Here is a 23,640-nt window from a genome sequence, read left to right on the forward strand (position 1 = left end):
ACAGTTTGACAGGCATAAAATAGTATTTTTGCACCAGCAAGGTGATTTTCATAGAGTTATTAGCTGAAAACTTGGCACATCTCAGCATGGTGTGTAGCATGTCCTTTAAAAAACTGACAACACTGGACAAGTGGAGGACAAAAGAAGAAGTGGCTGACCTAAAAAGCTATTTACAGCAGATGATGGTATCTGAAAGTCATGTTCTTGAGAAAGAAAATTACAAAATCCAACAAAGATCTCACACAGGACCTGAAAGATGCAGCTGGACCTTCAATTTTTCTATGTACTGTTTGCTGAAGCCTCATCAGAAATAGTCTCAGTGGAAGGGTGGCTGCCAAGAAGCTATTCTTAAGGAAGGGAAATGGGGGAAATTACACAGGAACTGCACTGAAAGTCAGTGGCAACAGGTCTGATGGAGTCCTGAATTACAGTTTTTGGTTCAAATGATCATCAGTATATATGGAGGAGGTTCAGCATGGATCAGGACATTACATAAAGCAATGACAAAAAAGCTCTTCTGAGAAAGTTTGTGCTATATTTAAGAATAAATGTTGACTTTCAAGCTCATGCAAACTGTTAAAAACTCAGTTTTCACCCTATATACTTTATTTCCATGTATGTTTGCACAAGTTTCAGTGAATCGCTGCACCAATTCCCCATTTTCTTGGTAAAATATAAAGAAATGACTTTAGTTCAATTTAATTATATTTAATTAACATAAAACAAAGAGAACAAGAAAATCTGGAGGCCACTTAAAATATAATCATGGACATTGTTACTTTCAACTACCACTCCAGCAATCACAACTAATCACAGTTGTGAAAGTCATTATTATCACAGTTATTATTACCTACATAAATATGTTTCACAGCACACATCTCTCACTTCAAGTTAAAACAAATAGCAGACGCAGGAAAAGATTACATTAGAAGTAGACGACAGCAGAGGGGGAGAAACCCAGGCAGTACTGTGTGGGAACAAGATAGAGGTGATGACAGGAGTGGACAGAGTGACAACAAATATTTGCAAGACAACCAGTTGACATTAAAGCCCTGACAGGCACAGTTTATCCTGTTGCAAGATATTGCATACCTGCAGGTCGTGAGCAGAAAATCTAAATCTACAGTGAATGGTGTTCAAATTAGAACTTGCCCGGGAGATGATCGCAGACAGATTTTAGTTGTGAGCTCCACAAAACAAGTCAGACTTCTAATTAAACGAGGAGGCCCGAAGCCTGTCTGTCATGTCCCATCAGCTGACACATTTCCACAGCCTTACTTAGACTCAGTGTCACTTTGATGACAGATTTTCAATACAAACTGCCCCTGTAAGCCTATACCCCAACCAACTTTTAATTCTTCCTCTTCTCCTATGATATTGAACTTCACAATGGTGAAAGCCACCTTCGAAGCTTTATTTCAATATTCCTCGAAGAGCGAGTGAATATTAGGAGCTTAGGTAAGCCATGTTTTTGGGCACTTTTCCATGATGTCTGTGCAGCAAGGAAGCTTTTGGGATAACTGAGTTACTCAAACAGGCAGCTCAGGTTACCAATTGCACTCAGGAGAGCAGAGACCAAGATCTGGCACTAACCACACCACCTGGCCTCACGAGCTGTGTGTGTATCTAAGTGTGAGAGGGTGAGAATGAGTGTTTCATGGACGAAGATGCAATGTGTGTTTTTGATTAAAAACAACACAGACCTTTGCGTGCCTGCACATTAGAATAGAAGAGTAGCTGAGTTTCGACACTTGCCAGAAAATTTCCCCCAAGTCTATCAAACCTCGCAGCTTTTCAGTAGTAGTCAAAAAGCCCACTGTGTGCCTTTAGAAACAATTGGTTTGGGCACACTAATACTAAAAGATTAGCCTCACTTAACATGTGAAAGGCCTCTGGACAAAACCTCTATCTCGCAGTTAAACAGTAACACATTGATTAGCTTTGTATTAGTGTGACTCACGTCTGTCCAGTTCACTTCAGGCCGGGTGCAAATTCTCATGGGAAAATTTTTCATGTAGTATGAAATACAATAGGCTTATGTGAGCCAGAATGACTATTTGCTTCCTCTGTCTTCCACTGAGCTGTTTGTTGAGTTCTGGTTGCATATTATTACAGTAATAAATAAAGACACAGCACTCCTAATATGCTTAAACAAAAAAACTCTGCCCTTTCTGTGCACATACCTACAGTGCAAACCAAAAGCTGTTTTGTCTATAGTGCTCAGTGGTGGTATTTTTTTTAATGAGCCTGATTAATCTTAGCTGTCATGACTTCACTAGATAGTGCACGGGTCGAGTTGCTTGGGCTGAAAGCTGTGAGAATATAAAATAAATGCACGCATGGCTGTTTGGATGCTTTGCTGCTGTTTTGCTCTCTGCTTGTTTTGTTTATTTAATATATATTCATGTAGTATTAATGGGCCTGAGTTTGGCAAGAAGAGCAAATATTTTAAGTGAGCAACAAGACACCAAGAAATGTTTGAAAAGAGTGAAAAAGAGCACCGGTCGTCCTTGAAAATACACAAAGTGTGCAATCGCACAGACGCACATAAATGCAGTTTTGTGCAAACACTCCAACAAGCAAGGATGTTTGCATCTATATACACAAACAGATCCATTCAAAGATCTCACATCTTTTCTGTCCATAAAACACAAAAGGCTGCTTTTATACACAGGGAAATGATCACACTCAGATACAATGACAGTACCTTGAATTTCCAGTTATTCCTGACACACAGATAACAGCAGATTAAAATGTGCTCCAGAGACACAAAAATAAAAGAGAGATGGAGAAAACTTTGTTTTAATTCTCTTAAAGTGAAAGAAGATCACTGTTTGTTCTTCCCTAGCAGTCGATGCCATCTCTTTTACTGCCCATGAAACCCGATCCTTGGTACATAAAAGCCAAAAAAACATCTGATCTGTGCCAATTAGGCGCAACTAATCAGATTTGAACCAGCGAGTGAAGTGCAGCTTTGGTAGCCTTGTAACCTGAGGTGGCACAAACAGGGGGCTAAACAGGTAATGAGCCATTAATTGGCTAACAACAAGATGGCTGACTGCTGGGTAGCAGGGTTACAGGATATCATCTGGCTAAACCTGTCTGATCTGTTTGTACAGTCACTTCAATCCTATTTGAGCTCTGAGGATCTTGGGCCATTATGGAACTGTGCCATCTGTGCCCTCCATCGCCAGATCAGGACAAACAGAAACTTTTTGAAACGTCTGTTTGAAGCCAAGTCAAAATAACAAAACATAACTATCTGTCTTGATTATTTCAGGCAATTGAAGATGTTGATGTTAGAACAGATTATAACATTTAGCACAGTCATAATGAGGCGAAGTGTTCATTAAAATAACGCAGTCCAACACTAATAGTACAGAAAGATACACAGAAGCACAAAGCTATTCATTCATCAAAACTGTCCCAGAATTCTTTGCTCTGTTGTTCAAATATAATATATATATTATGGAGGGACAAGATGATTTTCTAGGCTTCATTTATAAACTTCAACCACTTTCATGAGTGAAAAATATTACATTGAACTTACATATTCACACCGTCATTTGCCTGTGATGAACCTATACATTTTCATTAGATAGACCTTTTCAACTGCTCATTAATGCAAATCTAATCAGCCAATCAGATGGCCACAGCTGATTGCATATTAACATGGTCAAGGCAACCTGCTGAAGTTCAAATTAGCACCAGAATGCGGAAGAAAGGTGTTTTAAGGTGGCATGGTTGTGTCTTGCCAGACAGGCGAGTCTGAGTATTTTAGAAACTGCAATGAGCTGGGTGAAAATGCCTTGTTGATGCCAGAGGTCAGAGGAGAGTTGCTAGGCTCCTTTGAGTTGATAGGAAGGTAAAAATAACTCATGTCAACTAAGAACAGGAAACTGAGGCTACACATAGGCTCATGACAGTCGACCGCAGATGAATGGAAAACATTGTCTTGTCTGATGAGTCTTGATTTCTTCCGCAAAATTCAGATGGTAAGGCCAGAACTTGGCATAAACAATGTGAAAGCATGGGTGCATCCTGCCTTGTATCAACGGTTCAGGCTGCTGGTGCTGGTGTAATGGGGGGTATTTTCTTGGCACACCTTGGGCTTCTTGGTACCAACTGAACATCATTTAAATGCTACAGCCTACCTAGTTGCTAACCATCTTCATCGCTTCATCCCATCTTCCGATGGGTGTTGATGGTTGGTTGATAACACACCGTATGAGAAAGCTCCTTAAGAACCCCAGTCACCAGATCTCAATCCGGTAGAGCACTTTTGATACATGGTTTAATGGGAGAATCACATCACGGATGTGCAGCAATTGTGTGATGCTATCATGTCAAAATATCTGACGAATGTTTCCAGCATTTGGTGAATCTGTGTCATGAAGAATGAACACAGCTCTGAGCTCTGGATCAGAGCTACTAACATGATGTAACTAATAAAAAAGGCTGGTGAGTACATGATAAGATCAGTGATCTCAAACTAACAGTGTGTGATGTAATGGATAAATGAAACACAGACAAACTTCCCCCTAGTTTATTTGCATACAGTACACCAGTGTATACTTTTGTATTATGTTACACGCTGATTCTGAAGAGGCACTCACATGAGTGTATTGCCAAGCACAGCATTCCAGTTACTAGCTGCAAAACCCATCACCTGTGATGTATGTGATCACTACAATAGCTTAGTGCTTTCCTAATATGAACAAACAACTTCATTTCCATTAGTAAACACCACAGACATGCACATTTTTAATGCCCTTCTAAATTAAAGCTTCTGAAAGTTTACATCTATTGTACGGCATCTGTTCATGGCAAAGGGAATCAAATTGTATCTGCATGCACATGTATTAAGTTAAATGTTGTTTTTTATTACATTTAAGTAAATTGCAGGATCACACCTGGGCTTGTTAGGAGCGATACTAATCAAACAGTAACACGAGGAGAAATCAAGAAAGTCATTAGGGGATTGAGAAACCTGGTATTGCTGGAGGTTAAATTGTTTATGCATTATAAGATTATGCTTATGCAACTGTTGTGAAATCGTAATGTCTTAGTAAGGTAATATGAGTTAAGAATACTTCCACCTTAATTATTCATTCAGTTTGCATTTCAGTTGTGGGAAACCTTAAGAGACTCTGGAGACTTGCTCTTTAAAATTGCTGCAACCTTATAGGCAGGCTCATTGGCCATGATTTAATGTGCATCTTTTCATAGACCTCAGTTATCAATTAGCTGTAAGTGTACACCACTGGGAATATCCTCAGTCGTGCCTGCCACATTAACATCCATTAGAAGTGAATCACCTGTCTGTGCTAGAGCTCCTCATCTGCTGAATGTTTTCCTCTGGGCTGCAATCTGTCATAGTGGGGGGAAAAGACTGGTGAGATAAGAAATTGCTACAGCTTGTGAATCATTTTAAGGTGCTCACAAATCTCAGAATTATCAGTTTGCTTCACACCAATGAGTGCCGAGCCCGAAGACTTATTATGAATGTGGCAAGGGAGCACGGCCAGCACAAAAACACAGCAAATTTGTAACGACGACGGTTTGTGATTTCACCTCTGATGGACCTTAATACGTTCTAAATTGATAAGGTAGATTCTCCTCTTCGTGAATATTGAAGAGCTTTATAGAAAAACAAATACGAGTCGTGTAAATGCAGTGGGAAACAGAAATAAGCAATAGCGCATGGAGTCAATTAGTGGCAGAAATGCTATGATGTATGTAATTAGTATCAAAAACAGTAACAACTTTGATATTACTTGAGTGTTGCAGCGTAATTAGAAGCATGTTGTACCAGAAAGCACACCTCGTAAGGCACCGGAAAACACAACACCATTAATTTTCCACGTGCTGTGCTGGGCATGCAAACAGTAGGTTCCTCTATGCTTGGCTGTTTAGCAGCAAAGCTTGTTTTCTGCTCATGCCCAGCTATTTTTTGAAAGAATGCATTTGGTGCAGAAATTTTTGAAGTACCCAATCATAATTAAAATCTAGGTGAGGCGAACTGAACCTAATTAGTTACAAACAGCCTCTTTGTGTCATCTCTCAGCTGCCATCAAACACTTTATGTGGCCCTTCTCTGCTGGCTTCTGATGTGCACGCCTTGGGGTGCTCATAGTAGGGAGACTAGCTAACACCAGTCTTTTGATTAAATTTGACATATTCCATTGTGATCAAAAAATTACAGGAACCTGTGTTGTGACTGTCTTTTGATTTTGGTATTATTATTTCCCCCCCCTTTTCACTTCACAGTCACAGAGATCTGGAGGACAATGAGGAGGGAAGGAGAAAGAGAGGTGAGGGAAAGAGCTTTGATGTTTCTATTTGTACAACACATAGCTGCTTTTGTAGATGTCCTTTAAGAGTGTGGCTGACTTTATGGCGCGGTGATGTCCTTGTGCTCAATGTGTGAGCTTAAATATTGTCAGGACACATGGCTAAAAATAATCACAAAGCTATCCTCTCCTGTCATGTAAAATATGTATACGCAAGCTGCAGCATTGTGGGTTAATACTGAGCTAGCAAAAAGCATCCATTATTTTAGCATGACTGTCGTTTATATTTTTAGCATATTTTATGGCAGTGTTAAATAGATTAACATGTCATTAAGCAGACATGCTGACCCTCTATTCGTATATTTTATGAAGAAATGTATTTATGTAGTTTATGACGAAGTTTATAAAAGAAATACATCCATTTCTATCCAAACAGCTTGCTAACATGGTTGCAACAAGCTAGGAGGATAGCAAGATCTGGACCTCTGTAATCTTTTTCAAAACACGGCAGCACTCCAGAAAAAAAGTATCTGTGTTGTGTTTAGTTGGATCACTTGATGCAAAACTCAAGAGGAGGACAGCTGGTTGGTTTAGGCAAGAGGAGAAGTTACTTCTTCCTTCTGTGATTTTAATTTCAAGCTCCCTCTTGGGGTTGCGTCAGGAAGGACATCTGGGGTAAAACTGTCAAATCAAATATGGGGGGCTACCTGCTGTGACAAGGCAGGGGCTCAAACTATTTTAATTTCAAGTGAAGGGAGAACTTTGCTGATCTGTTTTTATGTAGTGGTTTTATGCAGGCAGCATTCATCTTCCATATTTCTATACACACAGTTGTGCCTGCTAAAAAAGAGAAATGTACACAATGAAGTACTTTACAAGTGTGACTTTCCTTTTGGTTTTTCAACACCTTAAATACGATACATTCTGAGAGATAATTGTGACCAAGCCTTGTTGTTCCTGAAATTTGGTGCTAATCAAGTGCTAACATGTTCAATTTATTCTGTATTTAATAGGTGGGGAATGTCCAAGTTTAAATGATGAATTCCAAGCTTAAGTAAACAATCAACACGGCAGGCAGTGAGAAACAGCGAGGCAGAGTTTCATTTGATATATCAGCCAAATGGAAGTGTAAATAATTTATATTTTAATATCAAGTCAGAATATTATAAACTTTAGCCCTACCATGTACCATCAACCTTAAATGCAGCCTTTATTTTTGCAGACTTTGCTTTCATGAATAATAGTGGAGCAAAATGTTTATAAAATAGACGTGTTTTCAGACTTAATGTAAGACACAAACTGGACAATCTGGAGACTAATATGTAACCATTTATAATGATCCATCCTGTGCGCTTTCTTAAGAAAAGCTTCATCACCACGAGTGCCGATCTCAGATCAGCTCAGCCTTTTACATGAGGACGAAAGACAGTTAGCGGGCCTCCTCGGGGATTCCAAATCAGCACACTCACATTTTGGTCCAGACACGTTCCTGGGTGCCTATGGGAGACGGTATGTCAAAACGTCTACTTCTAATGACTGCCTACTTTGTCTAGCTCATTTAAAATCGAGGGCTGTATGCCAAGCCTTTGCCCATGCCAGGTTTTAGGTCCCAGTGACAGTAACAGTTTTAATCATATCTTGGCAGGTATGCTTATGCTGAGGGTTTCTTTGTGCAGGAAGTTTGCGGTTTGCCTGGTGTTAGATTAACAGAGTCTGTCATCTCAGCCGAGCCCAGAGCCAAAATCAGATATCACGTTAGGCACCTCTCTGCCCAGCAGAGAAGGATTGCATTGCCTCTTGACCTCTGAGAACTAGCAGAACAATACCCATGTTAAAGCATGTCAAAATTCATAAATTAATATTGCCCCCTGTATCTAATAATGACATTTTTAGGTGTAAAATTAGGAGTAGCCTCCTTGCCTCTCAGTGCTGCTGAGGCTTGTCACGATTTTAGAGCTGCTTTGTAACTTTCGGAGTTGAGTTCTCACTAAACAACAAAAACACCGCATGTTGTCACAGCGTTTTCCACCCAAATAACTTCCACCCAAATTACCTGCAGTTTCATCATCTCATATTTAGCTGAAGCTTTTGTCATCCGCAGTGCCAGCAGCACCTGCTGTTGCTGTGTCTTTTAGCTCTCTTCAGCAGTGTAAAGCTTGCTCCCATCTTGCCCTTGACAGAGGAGCTTGTCACCCTCACACAGTAATTATACGAGAACTGATGTCTCCTCTTTCCATTGAATTATTGAGAAGGTGGAGAGGACACCAGATCCTATGTAGAGAGAGACATCGCTGTTCACTTCCGAGTGGCCTCCGGGTATAAAAAATCCCAAACGGACAATGCTGTGCAGAAGCAGATCGCCTGCATGTAATACCATTGAGTCTTCTTCCTGAATCCAGCTTCAGTCGTCTCGCTGGATCCCCGATACACAGCTTCATTATAACATAAGAGCGTCTTAGCTTGTGAAGACTGCAGTAATGAGCAATTTGATTGTAAGGCGACATGCTATACATCTGTCAAAACAAAAGCAGTGAACTATGTATATAATGTAATTTATGCAGTATATAAAATTACCATTAAACAGCATTGATCAAATTTTAAGACTTGAGATTGTCACTCGTATTTTCTTGTAATTTTGCCTCTGTAAAACCCCACTGAGGATTTTAAATCAATCAAGCAAGAGGCAGACTTTCATCTTTAATTTAAGGGTTCTGGCAAAAGCATCACATTAACTGTTTAGGGAATACAGCCATTTATATTCATAGTCCAATTGGACAACTGACTGACGAGCAGTTTTATGGCTTCCTTATGCCATGACAAACTAAGCATTAAAAGATGTGCAGTTGACTCCAAGTGTTGATCTTCTCTTCTCTCAGTGTGAGGTCCAAAGGTGTTAGAAAGCCATGATAGCCAAATCTATCATAGAGATAGCAAGAACTTAAATCAACAGTCTGGTACATGCTGAAAATGAAAGATTGCACTGGCCAGCTCAGCCACACCAAAAAGCCCAAAACACCACAGAAGATAACTAAAGTGGATGATTGCAGAATTTTTTCCTTGGTTAAGAGAAACAAATTCATCTCTTTATCTAACCAAGTCAAGAACACTCCAGGGTTTCATTGTCAAGCTCTACAATCAATAAATGGTTTAATGAATGGAAACACAGAGGCTTTGGAACAAGGTGCACTCTACTAGTTACACTCAAGAGCAAGAAGGCTGGATTAGACTTCGCCAGAAAACATTTAAAAGAGCCTGCGCAGTTTTGAAAAGACAAAAAGTCTTTGTAAAAATTGAAACCAATATTAACTTGCACAAAAATGACAGGAAGAGAAACATATGGAGAAGGAAAAGAACACCTCATGAGCATAAAGCATATCACGTTATCTGTCATGCTGGAGATGCTGGAGCAAAAGTGGTTTCTCATCTATGGTGCTATATGAATGCACCTCAGCAGTGCATAAATACGGGCCACAGTGATCTTTCTCCAAAAAAGCAGACGGACGTCCCTGTCCTTTAAAGATGCATAATGCAAATGTCAGCACTGCAATTGTGAGCAGCCACACTCCCCTTAGACAAGTGTTATTACACAGGAAATCCTGCCACGCGTCTCTCAAAACACAACTCTGCTTCTGCTACCACCTCACCTTTGGACACCTACACCAGTCGTATATTTCGTGAAATGCACGGCATAGCGTGCGTCTGCACGAAATCATTTTATTGCAGGAAAAAGCAGCACGCTTGTTTGCAAAGCTGTCTGATTCGCTTCATTGTCGCGCCAGCGTTGGGCTTTTGATTGCACAAATGAGTCTTTTTGTTTTAATCCTCCACTGAACAGCCCAAGGTCATTACATTTCTGTGGAGTATGCTAACTTGCCAAGAGGTGGATTTTCCCCTAAGGTAACCTACACTGGCTTGTGTTTTAAACCTGTGAGAAAGAATGAAGAGACAAATAATTCTGGCACAAATGAACCCGCCTGCGGAGAAAGTGGCTTTATAATTAAATGTACTCCAAGAAAAGCATTTCCACTACTCGCACGACAGAAAAACCTTTCACCTTGTTCCCTTTCAGAGCTCACCTCTGCACTGCTTAGTTACCATGGTGCCATGGAGGTGGTGTGATTCATACACCACTATCCTTTTTCCTGCTACCCATCTGTATGCGGGTTATGATTTTATTTCACAATTTAAGCAAATGGTGTACCGATGAAGTCAGAAGGGAAACAAAAAGCAGTTGAAGAATTTCCTAATAAAAACATGTGGTAATATGTTTCACAGTGAGAGACTCTTGAAATCAGCTTTGACGAGATGGTCTCAAGAGAAGTGACTAAATGTGAACTGCCTTTTGTGTTACACTCTGTCCAATACTGAATGAACTGAAGTGCCTGAAAACTTCAGTTATTTCTGATCATTTCTCACACTCAGCTGCTCGAGCTTTAACACACATTGTCACACAATGATCCAACCCTTACAAGGCAGCTTATATAATCTGTTCTATGGTAAGACTGAGGACTTGATGTGACTTGTTTATGCACACAGTTTTTCCCTTTCTCCTCTTCACTCCAAGCTGTCTTCCGCACAGGAACATATTACAAAGAGAAAAGGTGGCATGTAGGAGTAGCATAGGATAGCTGGCCTCAGTTCAGTGCCTCCATCTCCAGCCCTGACAGAGCAGTGAATGACCCTCACTCACAGCTGTCCTGGACCCACTCAGCCAAGCAAACTTAAAGCCTGGAAAACAACACACTATACTAGGATGCTAAGATGCGGTCGGTAGAAGAGATAGATGGGAAAAGAGTTATTTAAATGCAAAGCAATGCATCTTGGGAAAACCTCAGAAGCTAAAGCCAGAATGTGGCCGTGCATTTTATGGACAGCGGTGCAGACGCCCTTAACGGCAGGGTGTGATCTCTCTAACTGATCTTTACAATTATGCAAGTTGTCTGGAAATGCTGCGAAACAGTATTAGTAGACACAGAAAACACACTTGAGATTTTCTTCAGCAACACGTCACAAATGCCACTCATAAAAGCTATCGGTGTTAGTGAGACCAGATCTATCCTAAATGTCTTGACATTTAATTTTTGATTTCATATCTCGATGGTAGCCCTGAACTTCTATATGCGCAGCCAATCTAGATCATTTATTACCTGAGCAAAGTTATCATCACTTCATATAACGGCCACCTTGCGATATAACGCGGAGCTCAAGCTATGCTGTCTCCGTACTTTATCAAATGTGACATACTGCTCGGTGCCATATGGAGGAGAAAAAGGCACGTGTTGTAAGAGTAGGAGACTTAATGAAAGTTCATATATTTTAATAATCCACAGGTCCATTAGCCAATGTGACAGCTAATAAAGAAGACAGATCTCAGCTGACATCTTCCTAACTGCTACTGTTTGACCTCGTGATATGGTGATTTTTTAAAACGAATATATATATATATATATATATATATATATATATATATATATATATATATATATATATATATGAGGTCTTAATAGATTAATTAATTAAGAGTAAACAGCATTTAAATGTTGTGTTTTTGTGTCATCGTTGAGCTGGAAATAAAAGCCGTTTGGTCCAGATTAAACACAAACATAAAAACGTCATTGAAATACAGAGTACATACTAGTAATTTTGCTTTCCCTTTATACTGTTTGCATGTATTTACTTCTCATACAGATACCTTGTACATACTGCTTCGGTTTATATCAATAATAAAGAAAGATTACTCAGGATAACCCAGCCTGCTAACTCTCATCCTGACCTGCTCTACCATCTGTGTTCTAGTATACATTAGATGGAAATAAAACACTGTGCTACATATATACATTTGCCAGTAAATACAAACTCTAATTCTGAACTACAACAACATCAACTTTCTTCTTGTAAGAATGGGTCAAATGACTATGTGTAAGAAGAGAGCGAGAAAAGTGCAGCGGCAGTCCTCCTGCAGTCCTGGGGCATTTTAGCACCTTTCATCAATTTATTTTGGATTTACATCCTCAGTGTGTTTTCATTCTTTGTATTTCTTCTTATAAACCTATTCTACTGGATACGCAGCACCAAATTATAGACAAAGACAGATTTTCTTATTGGTATGTGGATCGCAAAAAACAGAACCACAAAGAGAATGTCTATAAAATGCAGATCGATCGATGAGACAAAAACGTAACTTTAAATATATATAAATTTTTATATCATAATAATGTTAATATGCTATGTTTGCCTAATCAAACTCTATTCTACTCCTCTGTGTGTTGTTTTCTCTCTTTCGTTCAAGTTCTTCTTTGTGTGCTGTGAAGACGCGCCTCTTCTTCCACTAATCTCAAACACACCTCAGTGTTATTCTCAAAATTAAATTACCAAATGGAAAAAAGAAAAAGAAAATGAAAAACAAAAACGACCAGCTGCAGCAGCTGTTTTATTAAGGCCACTGTTCCATATTTGCACTCTACATGTATTAGTTCAAAGCAGCGATAACTGCACCCAATTCTCTTTCTTTGCCGGAGGTTCCCTGGCTGGCGAGGAACTTGGTGATATCATGAATTATATTTATTTTAGGTGATATGTGAGGCATGTTACACGAAATGATGTGTGCTGTGATTACCAGGATAAATATATTAGCAATGAGCACACGCGGGACAGTGGTGAACAATACAAGTGCAGCTAAGCAGCTTCTTTTCCCCCCTAAGAATATGCAGAATAGAGTTAAGTATTATATATGTATGAGTTAATGTTTTCTATTGTAAGAGGAAAATAAACCACATCATTCTGTCATTCATTTTCTTCAATAGCTGTTCTATGACAGCAGAAAGAGGAGGAATGAAATGCAGTGTGTGTTTGTGTGTGTTAAAAGGTGTGCTTACAATCCAATACAGCCTCCTGCATTTACTCACTGTATGAAACAGAACTGATGGAAAAAATTACTCTGCCATTCATTGCTCTAAACTGAATGCAGCTGCAGTGAGAGTGACAAGGTGCAAACTGTGCAATCCCAAATGTTATTAAGCAGCGCAGACAGGTAGTCGAAACCGAGGCGCTGTGCTATGCTCTATTGTTCAACGTTTCCGTCCTGTTCCTTCTTTGTTTTTACACACTCACGCGCCAAGTGCAGAAAGCTCTGCTATGGGTGCACTTATCTAATGACCTTGGACATGTAGTAAAGATATCCCCGTTTGACACAGCTAATTGGTCGACGTGTCGGAGGATGTTTAGCAGCTTAGTAAATCACATCTACCCATTGATTTCTCCCCCCTTCACACCCCCTCCATCAGACATTGTATTGCTTAATCCAGTCTACAACTCCATTGTTGCAAATCCTCAATGGATTCTAAGGCGGAGGAGGAGGAGAGAAAGAAAGCGAGACACGGGGAGAAGGAAACAGAGGAAAGAGAACAAGTGATTAAGAGGCACTTGGGATGGGGAAGGTAAATTAGAGACTGCAGGTTAGTGTTTGTGAGAACAAGAATCAAAGAACGGAGTAGATGCTGTCAGAAGTGTCGGGATCCAGAAGCGAGGGCAGAACGGAGTTCACAGCCGTGCCCCCGCTCGTGCTGAAGCATATTTGATGGCATTGGGTTTTCATGCGACAGCATGCCTTCAAATGATGCTGTGTCGCGCTATTTGTGTTGGTGCAGAACTGCTGTGCTAGCTGAAGCATGCAAAGTTGTGTCATGGCATCAGCTCTCAGCATTAAGCTATCTTCCCTCTGGTTAATCGTGAGAATTTCTCTGTATTGTCTCTGCAGGGAAAATTCGGAGGCTTTTCAATCCACTTTTCGAGCTGCACTTCCACGAGTGAAAGCTCGTCTGCTGCAGTTAGATTATATAGGCAGTGTAACCAGAACATGGAGAACTTTTGAGTGCTATACTTGGAGACAAGGCACGCTCTATAACAAATACAGAAATACAGCCTCTTTAAGCTGTCAGTACAGTTGCTATGGAAACAATATTTGTCCAGTTATACAAATAAAGCCTTACATTTTTTGTGACCTTGGTTTTTGGGCAAAACTTGTCAGTCTTCATACACTCCATCATGGTCTGATTTTAGTCAAAAATATGTGAGTCATTTAAAACATGTAAATGATTTTGCTGCATAATCATATTAAGACATTATTTGAAAAGAACAGACTAGAATAGAATAAACTTTAATGTTGTTATTCAAGTGTGATAGAACTTAGACTGGCATTTCTATTATGCCCATCAGAAAATACAATAATAACAATAATAGGTAGATGTAGATTATTACATCCAAGGGAGTGATTACATAGGATGCAATGATAGTCCTGAAAGTTATTATCAGCGCAAGTTATCATAGTGTATTGGAGGGTAATGGAGGTCACAGCTCAGAGGAAAAATATATACCTCAGTTTGTTTGTGTAGGATTGCATTAGTCTGTATCGTTTGCCTGATGCAAAAGTTCAAATATAAGGTGACTGGTGTATGAAGTGTCTGAAATGATGCTATTTTTCTTGTCCTGAGACGACTGATGTAGACATCCTCAAGATGGGACCTCCAATCTTACCGCACGCTGTGCAATCTTCACCATATGGTGTAGATCCTTCTACTCGGCAGCTGTGCAGCTTCTGTATCACAACGTGATGCCGTTTGTGAGGAAGTTTACTCACATTTTAACATCGTAAACTGATATTTATTAGTAACCACTTTGTTAGCTCAGCATTTTTAGGATATCTCAGACTTCAGCTAAGAATTGTGCAAAATTCAAATTCTAATAATTCATATCTTTTAAAGTCTAAGGTTTTACATAAAAAATAGCTACTTCTTACCAGGTCTTAATATTAGGTAACTACAGCCTCACATGAAGAAGAACACATAACATATTACATTGTGTCATTTCTTATTTAATAAACTTTTTTTTGTTTGTTGCCTGTCCCGTTTGGATCTTTAACCATCAGAATTGTTGTCTGAAGGCCAAGAAAGATGCCAAGCGGATTTACTGCAGTTGGATCATCATGGCCTTACCATATTGGTCCATTTGATTGACCTTTAATATAATTATGTATTTATTTTATTTTATTTTCGGCTGTTACAGACAGGACAGACATGATTGGGGGACAGGACAGGGAGGAAGAATGAACGAAAGAGCGGGAGAGAAAGAAAAATAGAGGGGAGAAGAGATGGTGAGAAGGGGGAAGAAAAAAAAAAGGAAAACAAACAAAACACCTGGATCACCTGTATGGAGATAAGAAAAAAAACAGAAGAGAAAACAAACAAAAAAGAGCAACATAACAAATACAACACCATCACAATTACCACACAAATTAGCTAACAGTAGATACCAAATATTACATGTTATTGTGCAGCACACAAGATCGACAGCGCACAATGTGCTTTTAGTTTGTGTAGTTTGTGTCTGTGAACACCTGTGTGTACACCTGTGTGCTCACCCATGTGTACACCTGTGTGCATCAGCACGCTTGTATTCAAAAGGTTTCTCCATGTAACAATTTGTTAGGGTTCAGAAACAACCTTGAAAACCTTTCTGCTATTTTCCGCTTGGAAGGACGAGACTTTCTCATGAAACCCCTCCAATCAAACCATACTTGATCACAATCTTTAAAATTTAAAAAGCTAACTGAGGCCGGTAGAGTCTGAGATGTAGCTCTTAGGCTTTTGCAGTTTCTCTAGGCATTGCACAGTTTGACCTTGGAGTGAATTTCCATGGATATCCAATCCTGGGAAGACTGGTAACTGTCTTGAATGCTTTCCACTTGTGAATAATTTCTCACTGTGGAATGAAGGACTTCAAAGTGTTTGAAAATTCCCATATAACACTTCCCAGATGGATGGGCAGCAGCAATTGCTTCTCTAAGATCACTACTGGCATCTTTCTTCTTTGACACTGCAACAACACATACCTTATGATCGATCGAGTGAATCTGATTAGGAGCAATAAGGATGCCCTGCTTCTGTTGTTTGTCAACAAAATGATGACATGGTGTGATACCTCATGTTTTATTGTTCATCTGAGCGTTTATTTTAAGACCTACTGAGAACCAGATGATTTTTATTATGTCCTGAGAGGTAAAACTTTAGAACTGACAAAGGGTCTACTATCTTGTTACAAGGACTATATAAGCACTGATACACACACATTTTCATTTAACCTACAATAGCATTGGAGTCGAGCCCGTTCTTTCTTGACATGACTACACGCGATAGATTGGAGCTGTTATTTCTTCTCACCTTGGGTGGTAATATTGCTGAAAGAAAAACTGGCATAAACTGTGAAAGAAACACGGCATTGCGTACTTGAAACTGATCTTGCGGTTGAATAACTGTTTATCCCCCCGGCTGAACTGCTGACATGACAAGCATCGCTGGGAAAACTTCAAAGGAAGACACAAAATTTTACATGGCCGATGTTTGCTTATTACACAGTAAATGATCGTGCAGTAAAACAGACAGAGATGGTAAAACTTGTGCCAGTGTGTACTTTTTTAAGGGCCTGCATTCTTTAAACAAGAGACATTATAAGGTTTTTTGTTTAAAAAAGAAAGAAAAATGAAAGAAAGATCCCTGGGAATCAGTCAAGGAAGTATTCATACATCTGAATCTTTTTAAGCCATCCCTGTGACATAACTACAATAAATAAAATTAAAAACAAACAAAGCCAAAAAATTTATTTGTGCATTCAGCCTTAATCTTTCATTAGTAACTGCATAACAATTCCATTATAATTTAACCAATAATGCATTGAAATAACACTGCAAAAAGTCCCTAAGCTAACAGGGGGACTGTTCAGTTCAGTTCAGCTCATTTTATCTATATAGCACCAAACCACAGCAACAGTTGCCTCAAAGCGCTTCAGAAAGAGGCGAAAACCCCAACAATCAGATGACCCCTGTCAGCAAGCACTTGGTGACAGTGGGAAGGAAAATCTCCCTTTTAACAGGAAGAAGCTTTTTGCAGAAACAGGATTAGGAAGAGAGGCGGCCAACTGATAAGACTGCTTATGGGGTAAAAGGGGAGGAAGACAAGACAACAGGCACACTGTGGAAGAGAGCCACTGTTGGGAGCAAGACAGAAAGACCAACAGTGGACAAGCATGTGGGTCACGTGCAGTGTGCGCCAAGGTTAAAAACACAGCAAACAGAAAAGGTGCATTCACAGGTACTGCCTGGAAGCAAAGTGTATGTTTGCGTGAGCATGGCACTGAGCTGCTTAGACAGATTTCTGAGCCGCCTGTCGGTGTGAGAGGAGTGAAGTCATGATGCATCAATCAGCAGCCTGCCGCCTGAGGTGCTAGGACTTTCATTGTACTTGAAGCGTTGGGAATAGCTGAGACTGCACTTCATCCTCGGCAAAACACCTTTTCCACAACCTTGAAAAACCCACTTTACACATGTCGTCAAAAAAAAAAAAAAAAAACAAGCCCGGCTCACTTGCTTTCACTAACTTTACTCGTCCCAACGACCCCTCCCGATCCCATTGATTCACTCCTTTTCTTTTCTTTTTTTAATAAAAGTGGAAATAGTTGAGAGCGGGAGGCGAATCATTTGACTCTGCATGTGTCCTTTGAGATAACATGCCATGCTCAGACCAGAAATTTCTTGTCTTTAGAAGAGAGAGAGAGGAAGAAAGAGGAAACGGGAGTGCAGAGAAACAAAAAGCTCTCTCAAGTACACAGCATACATTTGCACATGTCTAATTTGGGGGTCAGAGGGCAGACGGCAGAAAATGTTTGTTTTCACACTTCTTTTCTTTGCCTCGAACATACACAGGAGTGCATTTGCATAAAGCCAAAACATTTCAGATTTGCGCCCCAGCTTGTGTGCATACAGCCCCCCCCCCCCCCCCCCCCCACGTGTAAAGTGATATTGCCTTTGATGACCCTTTCCTTTTGATCTCTGTAATATATTTTCCTGAACAACAGAAAGCCACAGCCATGATTGATAATGCATGCATACTCCGCTGGCTGCTGGCACGTTGCTTTGATCTCCATCAAAACTGAACGAGAGGAGCTGATAAAATGTAGGACAACCCTCGTTCTGCTGGGTTAAACGGAACTGGTGATGCTCGGGATGGATGGCGAGACCTAACGGCGGTATTAGTGCCACGCACAGAGCGTTGGAAATCAAAGCACTGCAAACCTGCCTGCAATAATGTTCTCAATCAGTCTCCCGAGGGCGGCACTGGCCTGTCTTTCACCCCTGCGGGAGTTTCGCCGAGGACTTCTTCCTTCCACTTATGTTGAAGGACTATATAAGATGGAAGAAAATCATCTGACATGAGACTGTGCAGACATCTCTTCTAGTGCAGGATGTATATAGACTAGATCTAAAGCCCCGTGACAGCTTTGGCCTTTCCATATGAGGCATCAACACCAAACAGACCTTGACGCACACATACACACACAAACATACACATAGCATCTCTCATACGCCGTCTTTGCCTCTCCCTCTCTTTTCTCTCTCTTTCTGTCCCTCTGTCTAACAGTGCTGCGCGAACATGCATGTATTATTCATTTAGCAACTAGCTGGATGTGGGGCCTTGTCAAGAACTGAACCCACCACGGCGGAGTGCAAAGGAAAGCAGAGGGGGAAGGGATAAAAGAGTAGAAAGAGCAAGAGAAAGATGGAGGGATATATTATCTATTTTCTGTGGGTAAACCGGCTTCACACTATTACACAGACTCTGGATAAAAATAAAAAAAAAGCTTCATATTTCTCCCTTAGGACCCTGCAGCCTCACTCTTTCCCTCCTTTCTTCCACACATACAAGGAGCTGAACCGACAACCTCTCGGTGCTCCTCACCGGAGTCATCTCTGCGGCAGGAAATTGTTACTGAAGTTGAGGGTAGCCGCTTGTCTCACGGGGCTGTCACCAGCGCTAAATCTAGGTGGAATATTTAAACTCTCAGCCAGCAGAGATTGGCTGTCTGTCTCCCGTGGCCTATCTTAAACAGCAATCTGACTGGCATTTTCTCCTCTTTCAGGCTGTCACTCAAGAGACATTTGTGGTTGAAAGAGTCGTAACACTTGGTCAGAATGAGCATTTACTCCGGAGATGGGCTCGCAGGAGGCTCCCTGTAGGAGAGGAAATGGATGGAGAAGAGGATAAAGAGTGAGGGGGGTCGGGGGAGTTAAAAGAGAGATAGGGGATGCTGAGGAGAGGGTAGAAGGGGCGTGGATTGCCAGGTTGAAGATAGTGAAGAGGGAAAATGATAAAGACTGGCAAAGAAGGAACATACTACTATATGTGGATAACAGAGCAGGGAGGAAAATTAATGGTAGGTGGAATGGGTCTGAAGGGGCTAAAACAAGGACCTGAGGATGTGCTGTCAGCAGTTTGCAGCTGAAGTAGTGACATGCTGATAAGTTTAGGCCTAATAAAAGGTCACCTATTTTTACTGCTTTTAGTGATGTTATCAGGAAAGGAAACAATGTGTTACATTTTTATGCGCCTACTTATGCTAATTAAAGCTACCGTAATCAATATTTAGAGATGGGGGTCACACGAGGTGACAGATCCACTGAGAATTATCATCAGATCCTACAGTTCCCCTCAGCTCTCTCGGCTCAGGATGTTTTATGATGAAGCTTCAAGTTTTTGATTCAGGGTCATTGTGGTAATTAGCATCCTTTTCAAATTTGGCAGCCAATTGTTTTCACTGAATAAAGCTTTTAAAATCCTTTGGATGCTATACCTACCTTGCAAAAAAACCAAACCAAAACAAAAAAAAAAAAACGGTGAATAAAAGTGGAGATTTAGCAGGAAAATACTTCGATATTCCCCTTAGGGGGTTACGGCAACTGCTGAAGAGCTATAAAAATTGCAGTGAAGGATAATGTTGCTCCCTAAATTTGTAAAGAAAACACTGCAGAATAATAAGCTGAAATTTTAGCTTAATCAACCTTATAAGGTAATGTCAGAGCTGTTCACCTGCCCCAAGGGGACAATGCCACTTTATGTTTTGCAATTTTGTTCCAGACAAAAGAGCAAAATTCTCACTGTTTTTTGTTTTTGTGTGCCCAGAAAGCACATAAGCCATTATTTCTAGAAAAAAAAAATCTGACTTTGATGCCTCCCAGTAGCATTAAAAAAAAAGACATGGTGGCAAGCGGCGATGCAGGCTGCTACAAATAATTCAAAATGTGCTACACTCACAAAACAGTTCTACACACCGTCACTTTAAACTGACATTGGTCCAAATTAACACCTTCAACAGTGTAGCTTGTATTTTTTTTTTTCTGTGCTGATGCCTGCTGTTACATAAACTGCCACAAAAGATCACAAAAGTACTTTGGCAGGTTTTTATATAACTGTCTGTATGTGGACAGAAACTTTACAGGGATGTGATCGAGATCAAAAGAAAGGTCGACCACACCTAAACTAAAGGGTGCTTCTTTAACCCCCCATTCCGGTAATCTTCAATTTTGCGATGGGTAATCTTTATCTGGTGTGCAAACATATGATATTTTTCAAAGATGGGTATGGTTTGAAAACTTACTGTATTAACAGCTGAAGTGCTACCATTGTGAGAGTTTCTACTGCCTTCTCTCTGACAGTCAGCAGCATTAAAGCGAGCATTAAAATCAGAAAGAAAGAGAACCACTGAGGCTCTTCAGGCTCCCCCGATGTAAAAAATCTGAACAAAAAGCACCACTGCTGTGAGTAAAAACACGACCCAGGCGAGGGGCTGACCCCAAACCATGTGGCCCACCCTGACTGGTCACCACAGAGCGAGAGGGCACATCCGCACAATCACATTATGCTTGATAAATGCCCAGCTTGCACCAAAATATGTGTGGCTTCTTAAGAACAGAAGGCTGCCACATGGCCCAGTTTAGTGAAAAAAAAAAACAAAACCCTAACTTGCAAGGCTGAAGATGACACTGTGTGTATGCGGGGTGCACAGGCGCGTGCGCGTGGCACCAACACATGGTTATTATGCCCCCGAGCGAGGCTGGAGACAGCTGCACAGTCGTGAAGTCAGTGGAGAACAAAAAGAAAAAAAAAAAAGCGTACTGAATGCGATTTCTCTGAATCTCATGCTCATAAAATGGTGCCTGGTGGCCTGGTGGAACTATTTCATCAACAAACACATCATGTGACATAACAGATAAATGATTTCAGGGCCTCCGCTCCTCCCCAAATCACAATCTAGCCCCAGATGTAACAGTTATCGGCGTACAGAGCATAGCGGTGCCGTCTAGGTCTTTGAGAGGCCTTGCGTGCGTATTTGTTGGATGATGAAGTGAAGGTGAGTTGAGGTGAGTAGCGTTACAAACCCTCCAAAACCATCTTCAATCTGCTTCTCACTTCAGAACAAACTGTTTTGCTTTCAGCAGTTAATCTCGCCCCGAGAGTAAGTGAGAGTCGTGGGCTTGTTGGCAGGTGTCATTACCCGACAGCCCGTGGCAGCGAGGGATTCGCAAACAGGAAGTGATGATATTACATTTCTCCCCCCAGGCTGCGGATTCCTGTCAGGTCTGCGGGAACGCTGTTATTATCATCACAAAAGCACTCATTTGTTCATCAGCTCCAGCAGCCGCAGCTATTACTTTGCACGGCGAAGATTAAAACAAGAATAGCCGACATTTTTCATAACCCTCCTTCTAGTGTAATAACCCATCTCCTGAATAAAAAAAAAAAGTAGTTTATATATTTAATTCTGTGTTTTTGAGTAGATTTGGGGAAGATTAATATTTTGGATAAAGTGAAGAGAAATGAGAAGTGATTTCCCCTGAGGTGGCGCTGCAGGCTGGAGCAAGGAGCGCTGCTGGTTGATTACACCAGCTAGAGTGAGCCGTGGGTGGGGAAGCGAAGAATGGGAGTGCCCTCCCTGGCCTGCGAGGAAGAGATCCATAATCTGGGAATAAGTTAATCCCGTAATGACTTCCGAAGGTGGCCGAGTCGGATTGGCTTTCCTGGCTTGGAAAAGAAATAGAAGGTAAAGGAAAAAAAAAGGGAGGGTGAAGGAGATGGATGATGAGAATGGAGAAAGGTGGAGTGAGGGCTTGATACCCCCCCTCCACCTGGGGCAGTGTAATTATATCTGAGGATGAGATAAATGTCCTTTTAGAAACACTCTTGCATACACACACATGCATGCATACACGCACACAAGCACACAACGATCCCAGGTAACGTATAGATGTTCCAGACCTTGGGCATTTCTCCACAAGTCTCCAACTGTGTGAGTGATTTCTCTAAACTGCACCCCTGGGCCAGCGTATGAGCATAAGCCAGCCTGTCAGGAAAGCGGGACGCACATTTGGTTAACTTCCCAGTGCAGAAACACTCACACATGCACACACAAGCAATCTGGGGAGCGTGGGCCGGCAACGGTGTGAAAGGGAAATGGGTGATAAAATCCTCATTTTCCTTCATTGCCCGGTCGTTTGTCTTCGTCGAGCAGGCTGCTCGTCAGTCATGGAAATGCTGGCTGGCAACGAGAGCTGAGTCACGTCAGTCGTTCATCGATCTTTCGACTGTTTACTGTTACTCTCACTCCCTATTTTGTTATTTCTTTCGCTCTGCTGTCTAGCTTGTTGCTGTTTCTCCTGTATAGTATGACATCACACTATTTTTTTTATTTTTTCATCTTCTTTTCCTATTGCCTTTTTTCTACTTCTGGCATTAATTTCTGGAAATATTGATAGGGTGGAGGACTGATTTATTTTAAGTAAGTATGCTGACAGAACAGAATGTTCACAACCCAAGACAACATTTTAGTATAAAGGTTTTGTCAGCTGAGGGTTTTCTCCGTAGAAAAGCAGGACTGGCAATATTTGTCAAAGTGACAGTGGAGAACATTGGATATAAACTGTATCTGAAAAATGCAGCATGCAGCATGAATTCAGCAGAGCAAAAAGCCTTTGCTAATACTGAAAATGTCTTCAGCCTGTAGATGCAACCTTGTTTCGTACCTGTTTGCTTGATTTATTCAAGGGAATTTCATGTTATTTCACCAGTCATTGGTTAGTAATCAGGAGCTGTCCCAGTAGGGTGTATGTGAAGTAAGACAACATCACAGCTCCCCAAAAAGCGAAATGAAAACACCTAAACCGTTCTCCTGGAGGCCTGCTGCAGATTCCAACACAAACCCAGCCTCCTCCGTGTTAGTAGATGGGACACAACCCAAACTAAGATTGTATCTGACATTTATCACTCATGTGTGGTGCTGTGTTCATTTATCTAGTAAGTCTAGTTTTGGCAATTATTTTTATTTATTACGTTTATTTAATAGAAAAAAAAGAATGTTTACCTTATAAATATCTGTTTATTAGTCTCCAATTCTTCCAACAAAGTGATGCATTCTCATAAACTTAGAATGAATCCCTTAAAAATACACAGGAATAGGTGCTGATCTG

The sequence above is a fragment of the Rhamphochromis longiceps genome, linkage group LG5, assembly GCF_057381845.1.
Source record: "Rhamphochromis longiceps isolate RC_006_pf linkage group LG5, R_longiceps_female_GT1.1, whole genome shotgun sequence".
NCBI lineage: Eukaryota > Metazoa > Chordata > Actinopteri > Cichliformes > Cichlidae > Rhamphochromis > Rhamphochromis longiceps.